Genomic DNA, 22,462 nt, shown 5'->3' on the forward strand with positions numbered 1-22,462 from the left:
ATTAAAATTAGGCAAGAATATTCCTAAATAGGGAGGAAGTAACACAAAAACTGTCTCAGCAAATACTGGCCACTTTACACCATGGCTACAGTCAGGACCTGAATTCCAGAGGAAGATAAGCAGTACATTTTGTTTTCTGTGATTCATTACTTGCAGCAGAAACTTGTAGTGGAGGACAGGGTTTATGTAAGGAATTTGTCCCCTTCAGATTCCTGAACGTAGTGTGAGAGTGGTACCGTTGCCTCATGGTGTATAGATTCATCCCAGTATTGCTTCTCATAAACAGAAGTCAAAAATCAGCAAAACCTCTTTCAGCAGAGATAAAGTGCTACAGAAATGTGTGTGTACACACAAAGGGCGGTGATGCTGCTGTTGTATTGTTTTCATCTCACTGCAAAATTACATTTGTTTGCAGTGTTTGCAGTGTTTCACCCAAACCTGGGCTCATGGTTTGTCTGCTTCAGACAAATCATGAGTTGTACATCCAAGAAAAAAGAAACTTGGTTGCAGCTCATAGTTTGTCTGGAGGAGATGGACCTTGAGTTTGGGTTTGGATGACGCTCTAAGCCAAACTATGGCTTAGCTCATGGCAGCAAAGGAGGAGCAGGAGGAGAAAAGCAGACACAATCTCCTCTCTGAGAGTTTACATATTTGCACTGAACCAATTTTTAACTCTTTGAATAAATAATTTAACCATAAGAGAGAGAGAGTGCATGTATACATGATGTAACATTTTCAGTCATTTATGTCCTCTTCAATTCATCAAGGTAGATACATGGCTGCTAATCAAACCAGTGCTCAATAGAAGCTTAGACTCCTACAAAATTTCAAAAACCTAATACTTCCAAATAATGTGAGTAAAGGTTTAACACCATATGATTTGTTTTTATGATTATTAATTGTGCAGCTCCCTCATTTTGCACCTTGAGGGCTACAAAGTTAAATCAATATGGTAAATCACAATGTTAAGGACATTTCACTATGCCAGAGATTTTCAACCTTTTTGAGTCCTTGACCAACTACATTCTTTCTGTAGTACCCCTGTGGGACTCAGGAGCCCAGTTGGGTCATCCCTTGCCTGTAGAGCTGGCAGCCTCTCACCCTTTTCCGAACCCCCTCCCTTGTGGTATGTTCCCTCAGCCTCTTCTCCTCTCCCCTCTCCTTGGGAGTCCTCTGGGCAGCTGCTGCTGGTCCTGGTCTCTAAGCTGCCCCCCCCCCCAGAGATGCCTTTCAGAGGCACCATTCGCCCGCGGAGCTTATAGCCAGGGCTGCTGCAATAAACACATGTGCAAGCCTTTGGGAGGCAGAGACGCGAGAGGGCATCACAGGAGGGAAGAGGGACAGAGGACAATGCTGCCTGTGTTGCCCCTGACCATCATTCAAGGCGCTCCAGGGTGCCACGGCACACTGGTTGAAAACCACTGCACTAAGCAGTGGCAAATATCAGAAGTGTGTGCTGGAGAAGAAAGGGAAATCTTAAAAAATAAAAAGCAAATTTTCCCTGGATGAGTCACTTTATGTGGCTGAGATCCAAAAAGCTTCTGCAAGCCCAGTGAATTTTTTTTTACTTTTTTTATTTCAACAGCTGATCTCCAGGCCACATTGCAGGTAGTTTCCAAAACTCCTCTTAGTTCCATACTTGGGCATATGAGAAGAAGGGCACTGTTTAAAGAAAGAGGGAAGAAATAGGAAAACCCCATGGACCCACAGGTACTGGGACCCTGGCTTCCATTTTTATGTGCACATTGAAGGTGTGCTAAAGGCAGGCCAGAAAATGCAAGCGCTTGCCATTCAGGTACACTCATTGGGGAGCCCCAGTTAGCTGCCTGCAGTTCCTCATCAAGTGTGTGCTTGGTGGCACACCTGGGTTTTCTGCTTTATAAGGTGTGAATGAGCCCTAAGCATTGAACTTCTTGGTTTATACCACAAAAGAAAGTTTGGAAAGTGAAGGGTGCAGAATTTACGACCCAAGAGGAGTGCAGGGTACTGAGTGCCAGGAAGCATCAGTGTTGAAACAACGGTGTCAAAGTGAATGTAAAATAAAAGTGAACCAGTAAAATTAAAGTGGGTGGGAGGCAGTCGGGAAAGATGCTGAAGTCCAAGGACACAATGAAAGAATGTGCTGAACAAAAAATGAGAGGGAGGATGAGGCACCAAAGAATCTGTTGTGCAACAGATTTGAGGGAGCAGTAAACTGTGTACATCAAAGCTGTAGAAGATGGAGAAAAGTGTTGAGGGGAAATGGGGAAAGGAGTGTCTTTTTAGTTTTGAATATCTCACTGTAAATGTCAAAAATAAGGGAGAAAGGTTAGCTAGGAGGAAAAGTACTCTCCCCTCCCTGGTAGTTACGGTACTTAGTTTTTTAAATTTTATTTTATTTTTCAACACAAGAGCACAGAAAATCATCAGAGATGCTGTTACAATAATGTTAAGTACAATTCTACACATGCAAATTAAACTGACACATAATTTAGGAGTGCCATCTTTCTTTCTTAGGTGCAGGTAAGGAGGCATGCAAGACACGGTTTGAAAACGTCAACTATAAAGTCCCAGCAGATTGCATAAAATTGTTCTACTGGTTCTATGCCTTTCATCGCACCTACTTATTGGTAGTTTGAAGCTCAATATCACATTGCCTTGAAACTCCTGCAGAGATGCTTTGCATACAGGACAGTTTTAAGGGGCAATGGTAGTTGAGTAGTGTGGGGTTTTTTTTTACACTGTTTGTTTGATCATTTGCTCAATGATCTGAGCAGTTCTGTCTCACAGTTCTGTCTTGCACTGTCATGTACTATTCTCATGTCTGAACTAAAAGTTCCATTTTTAGCAATCTACCCTCCAAAATTCATTCACATCTCTCCCCCTATCCTTACATTCCATAAATTTGACACCTTGCACATTACACACTGAACATATACACTGACATTCAGAAACTCTCGGTACTGAATAGGATGTTCAGTGCATCCTTCCTTGTCTTCTCCAGCAGCAAAAACCTTAAAAGAGTTTCAGTGATTTAGTGAGGTGTGGTGACCTTCCCTTTTGCAACTATGTTGGCTATTTTTGTTCAACCTCTGCTTTTCCTAATGTTTTCTCATTTGAGTCTCAAAGGGGTTTATTCCCAACCCATGTTAGGCAGATCAGGATGGAGTTTCCCAGTATTCCTTAGACCCTCTTTAACTCAATGGCAGTATGTCTTAGCCATCACTTTTCTTTAGCGAATTCTCCTAATCTCAATGCATTTGTGAGAAGATGCACCAAATTCTCTTACATTTCTACTGCTGTCAAACTGCATTAGTCATTGCATGAGGATTTTTGTTTGTTTGTTTTACTAGAGTTGGTTTTCAATATGCAGTGCTTGCTAAGGTTTTGAGACAGAACATTATACTTGACAGGAAGCCCTTGTTAGCAGTCCTTAAATGATCAGGATGGGACAGAACCAGACTAAAAATCTAAATATCACCTTTTGTTTTATAGCATTAAGGCAGCTATATTTAGGATGGTGATGAGCAAGACAGCTTAAGCATTTCTATGAATAGTCATTTTTTATTTGTTTCCGTCATACTCTGGCAAATAACTTGGCACTCTATCCTGTCAAGGCACCAGCTTTACAGCACTTTGGTGGGAGAAGACCAAAGAAGCTCCGGGTGCAAGTAATTCCCTTCTTTTCATACTAGATCAGTCCTCCACCCAGGCAACAGTGAAGTTTCTTTGCTCTCCTTTTACCCTGGGGGAATGTGTTTTTTTGTTCTTATTTGTAATCCTACTGAGATTATTTTGGGAATGGTAGTTTAACTTCACAAAGCTACAGTTCCCAGTATCCTTAACAAACTATAGTTCTTTAGAGGTGTGTGCGAGGTGTGTGTGTGCCTTAAATGTACAGTGGTACCTCGGGTTACAGACACTTCAGGTTACAGACTCTGCTAACCCAGAAATAGTACCTCGGGTTAAGAACTTTGCTTCAGGATGAGAACAGAAATTGTGCGGCGGCAGTGGGAGGCCCCATTAGCTAAAGTGGTGCTTCAAGTTAAGAACAGTTTCAGGTTAAGAACAGACCTCCAGAACAAATTAAGTTCTTAACCTGAGGTACCGCTGTACTTTAAATGCATTGTCTTCCTACCTGCAACTGCTTAATGTTCCCATTGTTGATCTGCTAAGGATTAATCAAGTCGGGTTACCTGCTGCCATGCATTACTTGGAAGTTCAGTTCCTACATGGAATATCTAATCCTGTTTAAGCTTGTTTTTCTCCTCCTCAGAAGAAAATCCTCTTGCTAGCCTTCTTCTGAGTTGCAACCTTGAGGGCCTGGCCTTTCACCCCATTCATACCATCTCTTTTCTTTCAGTCAGATTCAACCACCCATTAATCCTTCTACAGCTATTTTATTATATGCATTTAGTAAGTTGCTTGCTCTTCAGTTTGTGTTCAAGGTAATGCATGATTTACATCTAAGTGTGGCTTCGATGTGAGTTTAGTTGGCTGAGTAGATATGCAGCCTAACATGGATTGAAGCCAGAACATCAAATCGTTGAGAGCTGTTTGGCAGAAACAGCTTCTAGACGGGTGGCTGCCTGCACCATGGACTGTGGATCAGGTCCCTAACATTATTTCCAGTTCTTTTCTGGGTTCTCAGGACAAATTGAGCATAGTGCTCATAGTGCTTCTTCAGTTAGACTAGCAAAATATCTGTCCTAGTGATGGGTGAGGCGGATAGAGAGGGAAGATCTGTATATTGCAAGGTCTCCTGTGCAGGACAGAATGCATTTCTTGTGGGGCGATTAGGGAGGCAGGAGAGGATATATTATGTAATGATATCTTTCCTAACTTGCGCTAGCAAGTTCCATATTCTAGCACAGTTCCAAACATCCCCCTTTTTAAAATACGCAGCGATCAGCTTGTTGCTGACTCATCTGAGTCTTACTATTAAAGATTCCTTCCTGGTAAAATCTCTTCTAATCCCTCTTAAAAAGAATAAACAAAAGAATCTGATTAACGTGAATTTAAAAGTAGTTCACTCACAGATTCATTCAGGTTCACAGACATATCCCTGAAGGCAGGCTTGGGTTACATAACAACTAGAACTATTCCATAAAGAAGTGAGTCCCAAGTGACTGCGACTAAGCAGTCACTTCTCCAAACACACAGCAACATACACAATGGAGAAGACACACTGATCAGAACATGGAGGCCATGTGCTCCTCCATGCCAGTACAACAGACCACACCCTCTTCAAGTCTGTCCCAGCTCAGGAGGAAACAGGAAGTCTTCTCCTGAGTGGTACAAAACATCCCCTAACATGTCCACTGTAGGAATGTTGTACTTCACAGCAGTTTTACATCCCACATTTCTTTGGGATGTTCACTCGCAGCATCCTAGTGCTACATTCAGTGGCACATTCACAGTTAAACCCAAGCTATGGCTTACTGTAATATGCAAACCAAGCCATTGTTCCCAGGTGCAGTATTTTATCCCCCCACCCCCTCCACAGAAGTGGGTAGCAACTATTGATCTTTCTGAGGGAAATTAAACATCTGCACTTGGGAACACCAAGTAGTGGAGTCTAAACCCTCTCCCTGCCCCAATAACCCCAGCCATTGAGGGGAGAAATCTAGCCCTATAGTCCCATGCTAGGCACTGTCTCTCGCTTGTGCTCTAGGGGGACAGACCCCTGGGCATGCCTTCCAAATCCCTAATGCCAGAGCAGCACAACGTTTCGTTCCGTCTGGTGGTTGAGATTCCAGCTCTTAATGTAAGAGGCTGCATGATCTTGGGATGGTCACATTTTACACAACTAACTGTTCCAACTTCACCATCTGTCTTTTCTCAGATTTGGAGGGTAAAGATTACGGTTAGTGCTGATTTACTTTATCGTTGTTCTTTTAAACTAAACTAAAATATCAACCTGCCCCCCCCCCTTTCATGAAAATCCTGACATACACTTAACTTAATTTTTATCCTTACCCAACATTTTGTTCAGGAGAATGGTTGGAAGGGAACCAAGTACTTCAGTCTCAGAAGGTAAGTGAGTCTGATGCTTCCCAGAACTTGGATGGGAGTCTGGGTGAAGCCCATAAAGATTTTTCTTCAAGAAAGGATGGACAAGGGGATTATAAAACAGAGAAGCATGTGTAGAAGAAATAACTTTCTCTTTCTCATAAAACATCTAATGTAATTGATTGGCAAGAGAATCATGTCAAACAAAATACTTTTCTCAATCAAGAAATGCACAGTGCACTTAAGGAACCCATTGTCACGAGGCAATTGAGTCATGAGGCTGTAACGGATTAGCACAGCCATCTCCAACCTTGAGCCTTCCACGGATGTCTTCAGCTGCAATTCCCACCTTCCACAGCCAGCACAGCAACGACAAATGAATGTGAGAAATAATGGAATACACTCTCTTGGATTAGACAAATGCATGACAGGTACTCAATAGATGGCTGCTAGCCATGGTTGCTAAACTGGAATCTTCATTTTGAAAGGGAGTATGCCTCTTATCACTTCTAGGCTTGGCTAGACAAATCCTAGAAGCACCTCAACAATGAGCGAACCTGTTTGACTAGAGGCAAATGTGGGGCAGCAAAAGTGAGTGTGTGGACCACAGGCAAATACACCTCTTCCTTGTACTGTCTTCCCCTCTCTGCAAAAAGTTGCCCTCTCTCTCCAAACTTCAATCTCCGCTCAAACTCCACCTGACAAACTATATCGTTTTCATATCAGAGTGTCTAATTAGTAGCAGAGGATTCTAAAACACACACACAATAACAATCTAAGCGAAGGCTGCAATTGTGCCACAGGAACAGTTAAAGATCAGCCTACAGAACGTTTGAAAATTCTTGTCTCTGGGATTTCCACGGTGATACAATCTAATACATTTTGGAGAAGGGGGAACTGTGTTCTGTTTTGCTGAGATATCCACTTTATCTCCTGATTTTATAATATTCATGAATCTTAACCAGCTCCTCAAACAACCCTGAAAACTGAGTGTTCTTCACACTTTGCTCCTTTTCACGAAAGGGCTGAAGCTGCAGTCAGCAAGTGGCTGTGCCTGTTCCTAGGATTAAAACAGGGCTTGGCCCAGGTCAGAAAACATTCCCGCACATTGCCTTTTTCAAACAGAAGACTTTGTCTGCAATGCACTTTTCTTTTCCATTTTCTGTCATGCTTCTTTCAGAGAATAGCAATCTGGTTACTGGTTAAAGACCCCCTGCTCCCCTCCTAATGCTGAAGATTGATGTTAGACCAATGTGAATCTGTAGTGCACATTATTAAATATAGTATATTTATAAATAAAATGGAACTAATAGACTAGATGTGCCTGAAGTGCCTCTTTTTTGTGTGTGCCAGATGCACACATTTCAGGAAGCTGATGAATCCAGCAGTTTCACCAGTGTGCACCTCCCATGCAAGAAGCTGTGGTATCCTTCGCAAGTTATGAGGTACATTTCCTCCCTTTGACATGAGGATTAATCCACGTGTTAGGGGAGGAAAGGTTCACTTCTGTCTCTCTGTGCAAGCAAATAAATTTCTGCAAGCTGGACTAATGCTACAGTATCACAAAACCAGATGTTTCTCCAAACTCTCAGGCAAATATTCAAAACCAGAAAGCTGGTTCCATGGACTTCAATAGGCTGAAGATGGTTTACATTCAGATTAGCAGATTTACATGGTTTGGGGATTGCCCTACCTATGCATCCTGCTCATGGCTGAAGTACTTGTTTCTCTTCCTAACTTTTAAAAAGGATTTTCTGAATACCAGGTGCTGGGTATGTAACTATGGGGTGGGCGTTTTGTTTTTCACAGGCTGCTTTTGTGCTTCATGGAAGCATCTGACGAGTAGCCACTATGAGAAAGTAGGTGATGGCGAAGACAAAACCTCAGTTTGATCCAGCAAGGCTGTTTTTGCATTCTTATTTTCTCAGCATTGTGATTCAAAATGCTTAATAATCAAAGGACAATAATGCTGATACATTTTTTTTTGTCGATACAGAATATGCCCCACTATCACCCAAGGTCTAAATCTGATCTTGCCTTTCAGATTTTCACGTTTCTTTGCAGTATCTGACACTCTTCTTTCTAACAGTATTCACATTCACTCCTATTCTGAAATCAACTCTTAACTGCAGTCTCGCTTTTATGACTTCATTTCATCTACACTGGATTAGTGTAATTTTGTCCCAACGGGATTGCTAGAATCTTCCATTACAGAGTTTCCAATTAGTGCAGAAAAAAGCTGCCAGACCTTGCGTCTTCACTCTATCCCTTGTGATAAAACAGGGAGACGGAAAGAGAGCAAAGCAGTATATTTAACAGCAACAGTCTAATCTGTCAACACAATCTCATTTTAGTAATATGGCTTTGAGTCATTAATTGCAGTGCTAAGGCAAAGTTACCCTTTTCCCTTTTTGTTTTAACAGGCCTCTGCCCCTGCTCTCTTCTTTTGCAGTAACCTGCAGATTGCCACATTGTGATTCACATTTTTGAAATCTAGTGATTATATAATCCATTCAGTTGCTTAAAGGAATATGGGCATTCCGCACATGATTGATCTCAGATTGTCCTGATTGGCAAGAGAAAGTGGGCAACATGGCTGGAGAGCAAGAGAAAGGGTGGAAATTGCTTGGGCTTTAATATATCACTCAATAAGGATCCAGCTTCTAGGGCAGGGGGTGCCAACCTTTATGGCCCCATGGGCACATCTGCAAACCAGAAAAACCTGTGTACACATTGCAGCCTTTCCTATTGGCTACAATAAAAAGCTTCTTTCAAGCCTAATTTCTGTGGGGGAGGGGACCCTGTGAGCACCAGGATCAGGGACTGGGAACAGTGGAAATTGTGACTATTTACCTGGAAGCAGTTTACAAGTATCAATCAAAAACAGCAAGAATGCAAATAATAAAAGACAACTAAAACATAATGTATGCAACAACAGCAGCAAGGATACTTGTCGCCAAGCACTGGAAAACTCAATATTGGCCCACACTGGAAGAATGGCAGATGCAACTGATAGAATCCATGGAACTGGCAGAAATGACCGGCAGAATCCGAGACCTGGGAGAAGAGGCCGTGGAGGAGGACTGGAAAAAATTTAAGGACTATTTACAAAAGTATTGTAAATTGTATGAATGTTAAGAAAGATGTAAGATTAATAACAATATGGTTCCATTAAACTAGTTAAAGGGAATATGAAGATAAATGGAAAAATTGGATAAGATAAATTTTGGATAAACATGAAGTTAAAGTTTAAGTCTGTACGGTTTGGGTAAAATTATCTGAAATTAGGGACATAATATTGGGAAACTGTAATATAAGAGTTGATACAAGGTAACAATTTGCTGGGTAAAGCTTGAGAAATTTGGAACGCAGAAACGAGAGATGTGAGGAAGTCCAAAGAAGTGAAGAAAATCTGTTATTGCAAAAGTATATGCTATTTTGATTGTTTTTTATAATCTATTGAAAAAAATTCTTAATAAATATTTATAAAAAAATAAAAAAATAAAAGACAACTAAAACATCAACAATGAAACTGTTAAAATCAGCATCAGAATATCAAGGGAGACAAAGGGTGAGGAAAACAGCTTCAGAAAATACTGTTATATATTTTTTGGGGGGAGAACCCACCTAAACCCTAGAAATTAATAAATGGTGGGAGATTGCAGGCCAGTGGGAAAATGCAGGCAAGCTTCCTTCCAAGCCAGAGCCTCACCTGGGATAGAGGCCCATCTAAGAGGACTCTTGGGCCAGGCAGACAGAAGGTTCTTAGGGTAACTGGGCATGAATTGGTAGGAAAAGAGAGTCTTTAGCAAGAAGGGAGAGAGCAAAGGGAGATCCATCTCTGCATTTAATCTGCATGTGTTTTCAAACGCAGTAGCTGTGGTGGCAGGTCCAAGCATCAAGATTGAGGCAAGGAGGGAGAGTTGAATCTTTTTGCCTGCTGCGTCCCCAGCAAAAATTGCACGCTCACTTCACTCCCAGCAATGCCGTTTGCATTGGAAAGAAGGCTTTTAGTGGCGCAAATAGCAGGTAGCTAACACGGCCATTCACCCATTTTGTCTCTCTGTATCAGATGGTCTTCAAACTTTCCTCATTCAGGAAACTTGTCCCATATTGAGTTATGTGCTAGGTAACTCCTGCAGATTGCAGAGGATTCTCAGTACAGTAGAATACTGTAGGGCAGGAGTGACTAACCCACAGTCCTCCACAGGGGCGCCGACTTATAAAAAATATTGGGGGGGCGGGGACCCATACCGACTTGTAAAAAATATTGGGGGGGCCCAAGACCTCCAAACCGCTGCTGCTGGGGGAACGAAAGGGGCGAGCCCCGGGCTGCCCCGACCTTAAGTGAACCTGTGAGGGCCCGCCCTTTGCGGCAGCCGATTGGCTGCCGCCGTGGGCGGTGAATATTAATGAGCTAGGGGGAATCCCCGCTTCTCGCGGGGCTGACGCCAGCCCCGCGAGATTGTTGATGGGTCGAGAGCCCGCAACCCCACCCCCTCTCTAGATCGGGAGTGGCTTTGTTTTAACTCATTACTGAATGTATTTTAAAAGGTAACTATCGTCAAACAAGGAAAATAAAAAATACCAACATAATTTTGTGATTTTACAAAGCATAATATAACTAATAATTTTCTTAAATTATTGGGGGGCAGAGCCCCCCCAAACGAATTTTTGAGGGGGCTCGGGCCCCCTCAGGCCCCATGGAGTCGGCGCCTATGGTCCTCCAAATGCTGGACTTGGCCCAACCAGCATGGCGAATGGCAGGAGATGATGGGAGTTGTGGTCTAGCAATATCTGGAGGGCCACGGTTAGCTGCCCTGCTTCTAGGGCCAACACTCAGTTTGTGTGGAGTGTCAGCTAGGCCTCTTGAAAACGATTCTTATCCTGAATGAACAAAGAGTGCATCTTAGACTGCCACCAACCTTCCCAGACTTCTCTTGCACCTTCAAGGGTGTGACTGAAACAATGCTAAAACCAAAACAGAGTCCAATTCAATGGCCAAGACCTTTTATTGAATAAGGCTTCTGTTTTGCTTTTCCGAAGCAATTCTTTGCTGTCTCCTTTTGGTGAAGCTGCTTTGAGGAAAGACTTTTTTTAAAAAAAAATCATGCATGTTGCTTAAGCAGCAGGCATGAAACTACAAACACCTGGTGCGTTTTTGCTGGTGTGATTTGCAGTGCACCTCCAAGGACTGTGCAAACATCTGAAATTCATTCTTGGGATCTCAAAAGCCCTTTCCATCACCAAGCAAATTTTTTTTTGGTTGAGATTCATGGTATAGCAGCTGTGATTTATATTGGTGATTGTACAATGGGGGCCATTCATGTTTTAAATGGTGATCTCCGTCATGTATGAAATTAAAGAATGAAGACAAATATAGCATGAATCCACACATCACACATTTCTTATAATGGACATTTCACAGGGATGAACTGTAAGACAGCCATGTGTAGTGCTTGCATTCCCAGGTTTGATCCCTGGTGTGCTCCGGTAGTAAGAAGCAGCCGTGGGAAAGGCCACAGCTAGCAAGGCTGGGTAGCTGGCAAGACGGAGTGTCAGCTACTTAATCTAATGCAAAACAAAGCACCTTTGTAGTGAGGCCACTACACGCCCTTACTTTGAATATTAAGATGTTTCAAGGGGAGTTGGTTTAGCGTGGCACCACACCAGGATTTGGGGGGGGGGTGCACTCAATGGCAACTGATCACGCTCACCACTGTTGTGTTCAGGAGTAATCACCACAATAATCGGAGGTATTAATTGCCTCCATATTTCCAGAGCAGCATCAGGTAAAGAAATTAAAAGTTCATCTAAAATGACATTTAATGTGGAAGATGCTGCCATTATTATTGTTGTTGTTGTTATTTTATTATTTACTATACAACCCTTCATTTGAAGATCACTGTTCGTGCCTCTGCTACTACTGCAAGTGGAAATCCATGCTTTCCTCCTGCTAAATTTAGATCTTCCAGATCTGTGGATACTCCAATAAGGGAAGGAAATCCACTGTTAAATCCCATTACTCAAATGTAGACATACTTTTTTTGTGTCTATGTGCTATCTATCACCACATTCCCTTTTTCCATTTTATTTACATCAGCCCAAAGGAAAGGATGGAACATGCTCTTTCCACTTCACATCCACTATATTTGTATTTTCCTCCCCGGAACTACTCTTGCCCAAAAGAGCTGTATTAAAAATTAAAATCACCCTTGCAGGTACAGGAGGCAGGAACTTTTTTTGCCTGGCTTAGAGTAACACACTTTTTTTTTTTACTGCTCTTTTACACAAATCTGGTATTGAAGAAAACTTATATTTCCCACAGTGTGTGTGTGTGTGTGTGTGTGTGTGTGTGTGTGTAAAAAAATAACTGCACGCATGCCTACAAAGTAACTCAGGCTTTCTGACCTGGAATGAAACACGTTTTTAAAATGATACTAATAACAACTACTGCTACTACTGTTGCTGCTACTGCTAGTAGTATTAGTGGTGGTGGTGTGCAAATCTAATAGAGCACAAAACTTGTGTCTCAAAAATAAAAAGGTGTGCCCATACAGGTGAACTAATACCTATGGGTATTCCCATGATGGACCTCAACAAAAGCACCCACAACAGATGGCCACTCAACCTCTGCTTAAAGGAAGGAAAGAGAGGCTACCACCTTCTGAGGGATTCCATTGTTGGATGGTTCTTACCCTCAGAAAGTTGTTCCTGATGTTTAGTGAGAATCTCCTTTCTTGTAACTTGAATCCATTGGTTTGGGGTCCTACCCTCCAGAGCAGGAGAAAACAAGCCTGTTCCCTCTTCCATGTGGCAGCCCTTGAGATATTTGAAGATGGCTATCATATCTCCTCTCATATCCAGGCTAAACATACTCAGCATTCCTCATCTTTTAAGCTGTGGTTTTCAGGCCCTTGATCATCTTGGTTGCCCTTCTCTGCACACGTTGCAGCTTGTCACTGCCCTTCTTAAATTGTGGCACCCAGAACTGGACACAGTATTCCAGGAAGAATAGAATATTACTTCCCTTGATCTGGACACTATAAATCTGTTGATGTAGCCTGGAATAGGATTAGCTATTTTTGCTGCTGCATCACACTGTGGACTCATGTTAAGTTGTGGTCCACAAAGACCCCTCTTTCCTTTTCACATGTACTACTGGCAAGCCTGGTGTCTCTCATCTTATATTTGTGCAGCTGGTTCTTCCTGCCTAAATGTGGAACCTAACTTTTTGTTAGTTTTGGCTCAGTTCTCCAAGCTGCTGAAGTAATATTGAATGCCAATTCTGTCTTCTGTGACATTAGCTGCCCCTCCCAGTTTGGTGTCATCTATAACAGTAAAAAAATATAAAAATCAACAGTAAAAATGATTGTAAGCTCCATGTGCACAGCTAAGCAAACCTTAGCTTTCTGGAACTTATGATGGGTGAGGGAAGTACTAACTGAGAGGAGAGGACAACAGCACACAATGTGAATATATCACATCAAGCAGCACCCACTAGTGTACATGGGAAACACTGAGAGAACTTGCAGGCACATTAAATCAGGGGTCCTCAAACTTTTTAAACAGGGGACCAGTTCACTGTCCCTCAGACACTGTTGGGGGCCGGACTATAGTTTGAAAAAAAAAATGAACGAGCTTGCCCTCTTGCACTCCAGAGGCAGGAGCCGTTTTCTCACGAGTAACCCTATTCAAAAGAGAAGGAGCAGCTCAAGAGGCTTGGGAGTTGTGGATTGCAACTTGGACCTGTTTGTACTACTGCAGTTCCCTAACCAAGGGGCCTCCCTTCATTACTGGGACCCTCTTTTTAAAAATCCCAATATTGGAGATCTCTTGGGAAATGAGACAAGGCCCGGTTGACACCACTGAGCCAACTCAGCGTGGCTCATTCTGCCTCATGGGTGGAAATTGAGGAGGAGGGAGCAACAAAAAAATACCGTATTTTTCGCTCCATAGGGCGCACCAGACCATAGAGTGCACCTAGTTTTTTGGGGGGGAATAAAGGGAAAAAAATATTTTTTCCCCCCCAGCCCCAAAGAACAAAGAAGCCAAGACAGCGAGCGGGATCCATCCCGCTGGCTGTCTTGGCTTCCTCTTTAGCCACGCGCAACCTCTCCAGCTGGGAGAGGCTGCACATGGCTTCGTTTTTAGCCACGGGGCTGGGGCAGGGGAAGCCTGAGCTTCCCCCGACCCCAACCCCCAGAACAGGCAGCTATCCGCAAGCCTTCCGAGCGCAGCAGGAACTCCTGCTGCTCTCCGAAGGCTTGCGGATAGCTGCCTGAAGCCCGGGGAGCGCAGCGCCAACTGCCGCTGTGCTCCCCGGGCTTCAGGCTTCAGGCTGCTATCCGCAAGCCTTCGGAGCCTGCTCCGAAGGCTTGCGGATAGCTGCCTGAAGCCTGGAGAGCGAGAGGGGTCGGTGTGCACCGACCCCTCTCGCTCTCCAGGCTTCAGCGAAAGCAACGCGAAGCCTCTGGAGCGTGGCGGGAGCGCTCCTGCTGCGCTTTGGAGGCTTCGCGTTGCTTTGGCTGAAGCCATGGAGCCTGCATTCGCTCCATAAGATGCACACACATTTCCCCTTAATTTTTGGAGGGGAAAAGGTGCGTCCTATAGAGCGAAAAAACTAACTACAAAACCCACCTTGGCTGGTCAGTTTCTTGAATGAGGAAATAAACAAAAAGGCTTGGGCTTGACTTGTGGCCCCCTCGCAGGACCCCGTGGAAATGGATAGAGGCGTTTGCCACCGACTTCAAGCAGGACACTTGCATTGTGTGAAATCCTTGCGCGTCTCCTCTGGCTTGCTCCACACCTTCCCCGCCCCTGCTGAGGCAGCGTGTGGCCAGAAGAGGCGACAAAGGGATGGGGGGGAGACAGAATGAGGGGGGTTGGGGAATGACCTTGAGGCAGAGCCTGAGGTAAACCCGGTGCGGCGTTTCAGCCTCTGACTTCAAATAGGTCCACATAAGAAGGCAGATTTGTCTCCTAACACACACAGAAGTAGGTAGGTGGGTAATCTGAAAGATGAAAAATACCACCCTTCGAGATTACAATAGTTAGGGGAAATTATATCTATCCCCTGAACACAACATGTGGGCAAGAAACAGCCCACGCAGGGACCCAACCAGCCCCAATTGCCAAAATCTTGTGTGACTGCAATAAGGAACATGAAGAGTCATTTCTGTGTGTCTTCTTCTCCATGTAAACTACTCTCAACCCAGCACATTTAACAGCTGCTGCTTCTGGAGAGGCCTGCCTTCAAAGGGCACTTCTTTTCCTGATGGAGAGGGCATACGCCTGCCACGTCGGTCTCCAATGGGAATGCGGTGGTGGCGGCCCTGCTGAGCCCTAGCCCAGGACAGTTGTCCTCATCCAGGAACGCCGCTGCCGCCCCACTCACAGGGACGCAGGGCAGCAGCAGCAACAGGAGCACCAGGGCAGCGGTGGCAGCGGGAGGAAGAGGCCAAGCAGTGGCGGCTCTGCCAATCAAACACCGCGCCTGGTTTTCCTCAGCGCAGCGTTTGACTGGCAGAGCTGCCACTGCTTGGCCTCTTCCTCCTATCGCTGTTGCTGGGCGTCTTGGCTTCACGGCGGGTTCTTCAATGGCTGGGCAGGCTGGATTCACGACCCTGGCGGGCCAGATCCGTCCCGTGGGCCATAGTATGGGGACCTCTGCATTAAATTGAAAATACTAATGTGTACGTTAATGTGTACATGAATGCACTAGTGTGGACGCAGCCTAAGACTTCCCAAATGGTGGGCTCTATTCACATAATATATACTTCTGAGATTTGTGGCAGGTGGTGGTGCCCTCTTTCACATGAATGGCATTTTGGTGGAATCTGCATAGCAAAAGTAAGTTGTCCCCTAGCTCCTTTCACAACTGTAGTTGATAATTTCTAGTTTGAAAAGATACCATTATATTTCTGCTGCAATTCAGACAAAAAGCAGTATATGGAGAGTTAATTTCAACAAAGCAGCAATTTATAGTTCAAGGTACTGCAAATACCTGTTATTCCTGGTCAAACTATCAAATGATATCATTTTGGGGGCTGTTTATTACCCTCAAATGGTTTTTAAAATTATTATTATTCTATGTGAGCCATGAATAAGTGGTCTGCAAAGAATGGACATAAGCTTTGGGTTGTATATTTGTGAGGGTTCATTTCTGAGATGGAATTAAAATTGGCAGCTGTCTTTGAAATCCATGGATGTTGTTCAGTCTCCCCCCCCCCCCATTCAAAAATTCCTTCCTCTTTGCTGCTAGGGAGCCCAGCAAGGCTCACCCCTTTCCCCAGGCATCATTTATTACAAATTCAAGCCAGGCTTCCAATTCCTTCTGTTTTAATGTGTATGTTTTTCTTGCCTAATTACATTTCAGAAAGGATTTCTTAAACCACCTGAGATGAGGTCATATCCACAGCAAGATGAATTGGGGAAAGTTGCTTAAAAAAACACAAAGCTAACAGATGCTTGAAAAACATTCCCTTTCAGACATTCTTTCAAAAACCTTACATGATCTCATGGATCTCGTGTCCATTCCATTTAGCTGTGTTTCCTTAGTGTGAGTCTTTGAAATACTGTGTATTTCAAATATTGTGTATTTCAAAGGGGAATGCTGTGAAAGAGGAATGGCTGATAATCTGTGGAGTGGAGGACACTGCAGGATGCAACACGGAGTACAACACACGGAGACTGGGAGGAATTTCAGTTCCTATGCTTCAAGTGCAACTAGAAGTTACGCTTCTTTCAGAGGACGATCAGAGTCCATATCTTGCCATTTGGATCTCTTGCCTTGAAAAAACATTCATTTTCCAGCAAGTGTTTGCCGATGTATTGTCTGACTCTTCTGCTGTCTTGTTCCCAAGTGGAAACAGCTCATTAAGAATTATCCATTTTAATGTTTAATATGTTGATAAGAGTAGTGTACCTGAGTATTTTCCTGCAGCTTTTAGTTTCTTCTCCCCCCCCCCTTTTCTTCTCCCCCACGAGAGGTCTGGAGGGTGGCAACATGAAAATAGGCCTTTTCTGTCCTGCCAGGCATGCCAGCGCTCACCCAGGGGTGGCAGGGGATGGCGGTCCCCTCTGTATTGGGGGATTGCCTCATTGAGGGGGCTGAAGCCCCTTGGGCCAGAGCCGTAGCTAGGTGATCTTGCGCCCCTTGTTGTTGTTGTTTAGTCATTTAGTCATCTCCGACTCTTCGTGACCCCCTGGACCAGAGCACGCCAGGCACTTCTGTCTTCCACTGCCTCCCGCAGTTTGGTCAAACTCATGCTGGTAGCTTCGAGAACACTGTCCCACCATCTCGTCCTCTGTCGTCCCCTTCTCCTTGTGCCCTCCATCTTTCCCAACATCAGGGTCTTTTCCAGGGAGTCTTCTCTTCTCATGAGGTGGCCAAAGTATTGGAGCCTCAGCTTCAGGATCTGTCCTTCCAGTGAGCACTCAGGGCTGATTTCCTTCAGAATGGAGAGGTTTGATCTTCTTGCAGCCCATGGGACTCTCAAGAGTCTCCTCCAGCACCAGAATTCAAAAGCATCCATTCTTCGGCGATCAGCCTTGATTGCGCCCCTAGCCACGGACAAATTAGCTCTTCTTTTTGTCTCTCCTCCAAGCCCCCACCCACCCATTCAATTCCTCACACAGTTCGCCTTGTAATAAATTATTTCACAGAAAATATTTATGGACATATTTTTTGGCCCATTTTGCGCCCGCCTGCCCCCCCCCCGCCTGCGCCTCTGGCGGGGGCCTTCCTCACCACCCCCTAGCTACAGCCCTGCCTTGGGGCCCCTACACCCGGCACCACTGTGTCTGACCAGAAGTGGCAATCCTACCAGCAACCTCTCCATCAACTCTGAGCTGAACAAGCATATTGGCAAGGCAGCTACGGCAATGGCATACAAAGGGTGTGGGAGAATGTGGTGCTAATATCCAATACCAAGATGAAGGTGGTTAAAAATGTGGGAAGAAATGAGACAGAATTGCTGGAACAAAAGTGTGGAATCAAGGTGGTAAAGAGAGCAAAATATCTGGGAATTTGGTTAACGGCAAAGAATATAAATTTGTTTAATGATAACTATATGGAAAGAATGGAACTGTATCAAAAGAAATTAAAAGAGACCTTGATGTATGGAATAGACTAAAATTATCAATAAGTGGTAGGATGTCAGCGGTTAAAATGAATATATTACCAAAGATGCTGTTTTTATTTCAAACGATTCCTATAATCAGAGGGTCAACACAATTTCGGGATTGGCAAAAAGTCTTAACACGATTCATATGGCAAGGGAAAAAACTCAGGATAAAATTCTAATTATTGGCTGATAAGAAAGAAAGGGGGGGATTTTTGGTTCCAAATTTAAAACTCTATTATGAAGTGTCTTGTCTATGTTGGATAAAAGATTGGATATTATTGAAAAATATAGACCTGCTTGATTTAGAAGGATATAACAATAGATACGGATGGCACTCCTATCTTTGGAATAACAAAGTGAAAATACATAAAGGATTTGTAAATCATGTAATAAGGGGTGCTTTATATGAGCTTTGGGACAGGAACAGGAATTTACTGGAAAGTAATACACCATGGTGGATCTCACCAGTGGAAGTGTTGACAGTAAAAAAGTTGAATATGGAGGGGAAGAGGGCAACATATGAGGAAATTTTAATGAAAACAGAGAAAGGATGGGAATTGAAACCTTATAATTGTATAGAAAATGCATTCATGGCATGGTGGCAATATCATTAAGTGAATGATATACTCAAGAATGATAAGAAAGTGGGATTCAGTGAAAAGAAGTCAAAGTATCAAATTGAAATATTAGAGGGCAGGTCAAAACTCCTGTCAAAAATGTATATTTTGTACTGGAATGGAACACGAAAGATGAATTGACAAAGGAGGTACTGATAAAATGGGCAATAGATTTTGGGTATAACATTGAATATGATGCTTGGGTGAAACTGTGGGACGAACGCTTAAAATTTACAGTGTGTATTACCTCAAAAGAAAATATAATGAAAATGATGTACCGCTGGTATTTAACACCTGTTAAACTAGCAAAAATGTACAGAATGAGCAGTAGAGCATGTTGGAAATGTAAAGTGAAGGGTGGAGATTTTTTTCACACGTGGTGGACATGTGAGAAAATGAAAAAAAATATTGAAAAAGTTTTTCAAATATACCTTCCCAAAAAGCCGGAAGCCTTTTTGCTGGGCTTGATAGGAGATGAAATAAGAAAAGCAGACCAGAGATTATTCATGTATGCTACGACTGCTGCCAGAATCTTAGTACCCCAAAATGGAAAACTCAGGAAATACCAACATTAGTGGAGTGGCAGACAAAAATGGTTGGATATGTGGAATTAGCAAAACTGACCCACAGAATCCGTAACCAAGAGGAAACAAAGTTCAGGAGTGAGTGGAGTAAATTTTTGGAGTATATACGTCATAACTGCAGAAGCTTAAAGACTGTAGCAGGACTGAAATAAATCTTATGATGTGAATAGGATGTTATTAAGAATCTGTGAAAAATGAAAGATTAATATGAAAACCTGTTGAAGGGAGGGAGGGAAGTCTGTGCTCGACAGAGCGCTGAGAAAATAAGTGTACATAGGATTGTAGAATTTCAGTGTATTTTTGTTTTGTTTTGTTTGTGTTAAAGAAAATTCAATAAAAAGCATTAAAAAAAAGTTGAAGGTCTACCAGGCTTCCATGTTGCTTTGTGGAAGTGAGCTGTGGGCAACTTACAGCAGTCAGTCGTGCTGCCACAACATCTTCCACATGTGCTGCATCAGAAAGATTTTTGGTATCCCATGGCAGGGCAGAGTCTTAAACAAAGATGTGCTGCCCCAAGGCCACATTCCCAGCATGTTTGTACTTCTGTCTCAGCATCGTCTACAAAATGGAAGATGGCAGGATCCCCAAGGATGTGCTCGACGGGGAGCTGGTTTGAGGCACTAGGGCTGTTGGCAGACCAACTAACACTGTGTTACAAAGATGACTGCATATGTGACATGAAGACTGGTAGCATCAACCCCATCGTGTGGGAATCCCTTGCAGTGTGTGGAGAAACAGAGAGTCAAGTCGTGCATCCATAGCAGAAGACAGATGGATGGCAACAACAACTGTACCCTTAGATGAAGGGTGGTATGTAAATTTAATTAATTATTATTAATAATAATAATAATTTATAGTTATACCTTCACTACTCTTTGCTAGGCCATGATGTGTATATGTACATGAGCGACATACAACCATTACATGTGCATAAAAACCCATCCATAAGAATAAAGGCAATCAGTACACAGTCCTTAAACAAAGGATTTTATAAAGAGCTCAAAATAGTTTTCATGTGAACCAATTGCAGGCGTGTTATGAATTGGGGAACTGTCTGGATATATTTCAGTAACCTCAGTAGAGCCATATACTGGCTGTGTTTTTGTTTTCTGTATACAAAAGGAAGAGTTGTAGGAAGGGGGAGTATATTTTCTTTGTTATGGAATTCCTTAGGAACAATGTTTGTGCTATGCTTTTCCCTTAATTGTAACCTAAACCACCATAGATTCAATTAGTTTCTGCCTGGATTTGTTTTAGAACAAACAAGAACTTCAGCTTCAGTAATTGTCTGCAAAGGTTGTGCATACAATCAGGAGGAAACTCAGCAGGAGGTTATCTGATGACTCTGTTTCATGTATACTTTTCTGTCATTTTCTTTACATCTAGAAATCTAAGGACAGTGTGGAATGCTTCTTTCCTCCTATTTGCTCTTTAAAAACTTGCATAAAGAGCTTCTTAAAGAGCAGAATTGGTGGATTTTCCAATTTAGGCCTGCAAACTCTATGTCAGACTCATATCTAACCCTTCGGAAATTACCAAAGATGTGAATGCCCTGTTTTCTGTGTTGTTTTTTTCCTCCTGAAAGAAGAGGAAAAATAACATTTGGGCAGCTCTAAGGAGATATTACCTCCTTTCAAGCCTACAACCCCAAGTGTTAATTGGCTCTGCTCATCCTCCTTTCACTAGGCCACTCTAGTGTGTTATGTGAGTTCACAGGGTAAAGTGGGACTGGAAAAACACAGCTGCCTCTGTTTCACTGGCAGCATGGCTGCAGTTCTTTCCTTTAAGTGTCCTAATGCTGATTAGGCTAAACACAGACTGTCCCCATTGCATTGCGCTATTGACTTCGGAATACAAGAAGCGCTTTGAGTGTCAATAAAAACGGTATTTGGTTGGCAACTTAGATGCCCCCAGAAATGAAAAGGGGCTGCTTTGAGCACGAGAGATCCTTCTCTCTGCTAAACCCGGCCTCGCCTCTGAAGTGGGACGCCTCAGATAACATCCTCAGTGAATGAATGACTGAATGAAAGTAAGAGGTTGTGTTGTGTTGTGAAATCTTGAAATCTTGCCCCAGCCACTCCTACCCGCTTCACGAGTGTGCAAGTCAGCCTTTGAAGTGGAAGGTGGAAATGATGGGGCTGCCCATCCCCAAAGACAACAGAGAAGGGTGAGCTAACGAGAAGGGATTTACCAGCAATTATTACCTCCTCCGACCATGTCTGTCTGGGGATACCTCCAGTCCTGTTGTGCTCCACTTTTCTGTCTTCCCATACAGCCAATTCCCTATTAGCTTTCACCCCACCCCTTCATTAACTCTTCACCTCCCAGGAGGAAAACAAGCGATTCGCTCTTCAGTCGCTCTGAAAACATCCTTTTCTGTGCTTCCAAACAGGCTCATTAGCATTGTGTGTACCGGACGTTAATTTGGCAGATAACGCAGAAGTCTTTCCATTTGGGCTGGGTCCATTGAAAAGCTGAGAACAAAGCTTTGCCTTCAGCGCTCTCATCAGATTTCATTCAAACCTTTCAGCAATTGGCTACTTCCCCCCTGGAAAAGAATCATGATTTGATTTAAAGCACACGGGGGCAGGGCAGGGCGGGGGGGGGGGTAGAGGAGAAGCTAATCTAAAAGTGCCAAGAAGAAGGCTAAACATATTCCTGTCATTTTGTAAAAAAAATAAAGCAAAATATCATGATGGTGAACTTTGAGCTGGATGTTGCTCCTTAGGAATGCTGTGGGCCAGTTCACACACTGATCTGGTGCAGAGAAGCTACAGTAGAAATCAAGGGTAGCCAGCACAGTACCCTTCAGATTTTTTGGATTCAATTTCCTTTCAGCCCCAGTCGCCATAGCCAAGGATAAAAGGATTTGCATACCCCTCAACTGTCCTGCTTTAAGCGGGATAACCTGGAATTACAGAAGCCATCTTGTCTTCTGATTGCATCCTGGGATGTCCCATTCTAGCGCCTGTGAGAGCGTGGCCCTGAAAGATGCTTGTTTTTTGGGGGGGCCACACTGTCCTGATCTTCCTCTGTGGCATGTTGGAGGGTATGGAGTTGCAGCCCAGCATCATTGAGAAGGCAGCACATTGACTACCCCTGCTATAAACTATACAGACCTCAGAGTACAATAAAAAATCTT

At 43.4% G+C, this 22,462-nt stretch overlaps 1 long non-coding RNA gene across 1 annotated transcript; it reads right to left on the reverse strand.

Moving 5' to 3' along the window:
- Positions 1 to 4,986: 4,986 nt before the first annotated feature.
- LOC309353515 lies at positions 4,987 to 5,337 on the reverse strand. Its single transcript, XR_014161918.1, has 2 exons — positions 5,169 to 5,337; positions 4,987 to 5,128 (listed from the first exon to the last, which is right to left on the reverse strand). It is a non-coding gene; the product is annotated as an uncharacterized lncRNA (long non-coding RNA).
- Positions 5,338 to 22,462: the final 17,125 nt, after the last annotated feature.

This window comes from Podarcis melisellensis (genome assembly GCF_964234715.1).
Source record: "Podarcis melisellensis genome assembly, chromosome: 12".
In the NCBI taxonomy this organism is placed as follows: domain Eukaryota; kingdom Metazoa; phylum Chordata; class Lepidosauria; order Squamata; family Lacertidae; genus Podarcis; species Podarcis melisellensis.